This window comes from Micropterus dolomieu, linkage group LG23 (assembly GCF_021292245.1).
Source record: "Micropterus dolomieu isolate WLL.071019.BEF.003 ecotype Adirondacks linkage group LG23, ASM2129224v1, whole genome shotgun sequence".
NCBI lineage: Eukaryota > Metazoa > Chordata > Actinopteri > Centrarchiformes > Centrarchidae > Micropterus > Micropterus dolomieu.
Genome location: NC_060172.1, coordinates 35,660,502 through 35,664,936, shown reverse-complemented (window position 1 = coordinate 35,664,936; position 4,435 = coordinate 35,660,502).

Sequence of the window (4,435 nt, the reverse complement as noted above, 5' to 3'; positions counted from 1 at the left end):
GACAACCTCGGAACCTGAATGATTTGGAGGCTGTCTGCAGGGAGGAGTGGGCCAACATCCCTGCCGAAATGTGCACAAACCTTGTCACCAACTATAAAAACCGTTTGACATCTGTGCTGGCCAATAATGGCTTTTCTACAAAATATTAACATGCTGTTTGTCCAGGGGGTCAAATACTTGTTTTTCCTCATCAGATGGTTATCAATTTTTATAAATTCATATGATGTGATTTTCTGGAATTTTCTTTGGGATTCTGTCTTTCACTGTTAGAATGTACATATGATTAAAATTGTAGATTGTTGCATTCTTTGTAAGTGGGCAAACCTGCAAAATCAGCAAGGGGTCAAATACTTTTTTCCCCCACTGTATTTTATCCAGGCTCTCTTGTAAATTAAGCATTTCTGTTTTTTCCTCCTCTGTTAAGACATCTTATGATATTTGAGACAATACTGTGATAACTCTTTGTTCCTCTAATTTCCTTCCTTTTTTACTGATTAAATAACTCCCAATTAACCCTAAAAGATTTTTCCACCACAGCTTTGATACACAGATTTTCTGTTTAACCTCCTCCACTTTAAAAAGAGAGCTATTTAGTTTCCAGTAATTGGCTTATAATCATTATCTGAAAATAATTTAATAGAAATGTATACTGCTTCAGGGACAGGGAAGACGTGTTGACTGAGATATCCTGCTCTTTAATACTTTTTTGATACTAGCCAAAAGTCTATGCGAGAAAGCCTAGTGTTGTCTTTGTTACTCCAGGTGAACAATAATACATCTGGGAATTCAACTCTCCATATGTCAGTTAAATCATACGTGTCCATAAAAAGCTTAAAATATGCATTTCTATTATTAGCATGTGCAGGTGGCCATCTGTCAATCTCAGAATTTAGAATAACATTAAAGACTCCTCCAAGTAAAATGTGAGAGTTTGGATGTTTTGTTAGCCAATGCTTGAATCTATTCTCTATGTCAGCAAGTAACTGGATGTTTTGTAAATTAGAAATGTACCTATAAATATAGAAAATAATCTTGTTGTAACCAACCACTTGGCAGGTAAAATGTCACCATTATACCTGTGCTTCATCATTAAGACACCAGCGGATCTTTCTAAACAGTGAGAAAACCATAAATCGTTCCCCCCACTGAGTTCTCCAAAAATTCACGTCATTTGAGTTTGAGTGAGATTCCTGACAAAATGAATACTCTGTATTTAGCTGTTTAACAAATAAAACAAAGCTTTACGTTTAGTTATATTTCTTAACCCTGTGGCGTATATAGAAACTTTAGATAATGAAATTCTCAAAAATAGAAAAGGCTTATAAGATACTACGTAACAAGCAATCAAACAATGCTACACTGAGCACCAATTGCTGCTGGTTAGAAACTGTGTCCAACTTTTGCCGGCACTGCAAAACGTCACCATGTTACATGACATATAAACCTCGCGAGAGCCGAGTCCGGTGGCCACAGTTGCTTTTCTCCAGTGGCACAAAGTTGGGACCACTTTGCCTGGTCTCGCAGCATTTTTACAGACAGTTTTTGGTCCATAATCTAGCAACCTATAAAACCATATTCTCATGCTACTGTATTAATATTCCAACCAAATCCTTTACCTTTTCATGTTGTGAATATTCCCAAAAATCATACAGCACCATTGTTGAAGGTGGTTCCTCTTTAGATCATTTAACTTAACCCAATCAGAAGGCGAATTACATAAAAAATTAACATAAAAGAATAAAAAAGAAATACAGCTTTCTATATGTATCATAATAAGCATAGTGGTTATTAATATAATTCAGCTGGCCTAGCAGTGGATGGGTCAGGCTTGCCCGCACTTGCCTGTGTCCTGACCCTGACTGACCATTTCAGTCAGTAAGAGACTCTTATGATGTCTGACCAAAAAAGAAAATATTTGGCTGGACATGAAAAAAGACAAAGGAAGAGGCTTGAAGAAGAGAGGAAGCAAGAAGATAGGTATTAGCCAGTTTCTAATCCCTGTATTTTGAGATATATTGCCAAATGCCAAAGTCCTGCCTATAAGGACTTTGCCAAAGTATTGGCCTTATAGGCAGGACCTTATAGGCAAGGTATACCACTCGGCAGCCATCTTGGCAAAGCCTCCGGGCAGCTATTTCGGACTAACAAGACCAGACTCATATCTGAATGAATGTGGAGAGAACCAGAACTGCACTTTTATAGGTCACGCTATAATCGCTGAAAAGGTTTTATGACTTTGTCCCAAAATAAGTTTTAAAAAGTTTTTTTTCCCGACCGGTAATACTTCAGCTACGCATGCGTCACTACTACCACGCATGTGCAATAGAAGTAAAACAGACCCTTACATCAGTGGGACCACACGATTGGCTGAAATATGTTTTCCGCTTTGGCTATTAAAAGCAAAAAATTTTCTTTTTAGCTGGAGGGGCGGATAACCGCCATCTTTGCTGTTACAGGCTTTCCCAATGGAGGATGCGTATTGAGGATGTGATTGAGTGCAAGCATTCTAAAATCGTTTTCCAGGAACTGTCAAACTCTGAAATACCATCAAGAATACCTACAAAACAACGTTCTTTATCATTGTTGGGCCAGATGCTGGTGTATTGGTGACGTATAGTGCATATGCAATAAAAACAAATTAACTTCAATTTTGATTTCAGGGGGACTTTAAGAGGTGGATGTATAATTCTGCTGAACTGATAATGTAAGCTATCTGCCAAGAGTTGCATCCACCTCTTTTCTCTGCATATTTGAGTGGTACCTCCTGTAAGGTGCAGGTAATACCGGTACCGACCAGTACCCATCACTTCTACATTTTACTCTTTGGTGTACCGGGACTTTTCTTGTGTTCCAGCACTTCTCACAAGTTGCAGGTCTTCTTCTCTGCCTTCTCCATATCAGGTTCTCGGGGCTCCATGTGAAGCTCACCTATTATTCTCACCTACCTGCTAATCTCTGTCGGCGGACAAAGATATTTGCTTGTCAAAGTAACTTCTGTGAACTGACCAATCACAGCTTTGATGCGGTGGGACATTTAAAAAGGCTGACGTGCTACAGCAAACCTTTGAAATGTTGAACTTGTTGTTCTGCGTGAATGATTATTGACGAGTTAGGACTTAGCATTAAATAATTAGAGACTGACCACCTTGTAGATCATTTTTCTTACACAAGGATTTAAAGAATGAAAACAACCCACAGAAATGAAACTGCTGTCCAACTGGAATTAATATTATACTAGTGGTAAGCTATACAGTATACTATTATCTGAAATTCTTATGAATACACTAGCATTGGACTAGTACCGGCCAAGAAAAATGGTCTACATGGTGGTTAGTCTCTTACTTGTCAATAATCACAACCATTCATGCACGATTTCAACATTTCAAAACACATTTTTCAGATCCTACAAAGAAGACATGTCCAGGAAAAAGAGGACATGGTCACCTAATAAAACACACTCGTCAACATGAGAAATGGAAGTGTATGGATTGGATTGAGTGCAGGAGACCATCAGATGATCACTGCTCACTGCGTCTCCATCCAGACAACCAGACCAGCCGGACCAAACATCACTGCATTTGATCGGCCCAGGAAGAGTGGAAAGTGAGCCAGGATAAGGGCTTATCTAACCCAGGTCAGACTTAAGGCTATTTCACTACCCAGCCTACTGCTGACTTATATCTGGTCGCAGGAAAATAAAATAGATGAAATAAGACTCAGGCTTTCTCATCAACGGGAAATCAGAGACTATTGTGCCCTCATCTTTACTGAGACCTGGCTGCACTACAACATCCCAGAGCTATTGCACTAGACTACTGCACTCGTGTTTTGCACTGACAGAACGCAAGACTCTGGTAAGAGAAGATAGACTCCTTTTTCAGCCACAGAGTTAATACTGGAAATACAAAGAAACACGTAGTGTTTTATTGTTTTTACATAATGACTTCATATATCAACTTTGTGCCAGGTGTGTTTGCATTAAACCAGCATATAATTTAATTTAATTCATTATATAATTTGTTTTTATTATTATTATTATTATTATTATTATTAACTATTAACAGTAGTGGATGCAGTAGTATTACTTTTTATGTAGTTGTTTTCTTGTTTTGTTTACAGACATACACATCTAAACACACACACACACACACACACACACACACACACACACACACACACACACATGCTTACACAGACAACAACCCATGTTGTATGTTGTTAAAATGCTTTCATCTTATAAGTACTGACAGATTAGTTTTTAGCTATATTGCCGAGCTTATACATTCAAAGCATTCAAAGTCCACGGGGCACCATCAACCTGTTCACGTTTCTAACAGATTTTCCCCACTCAGCGACACACCCGCTGAGAAACCAACTCTGATCATTGGCAGCTCCATTTTGAGAAACGTGAAGTTAGCGAAGCCAGCGGCCATAG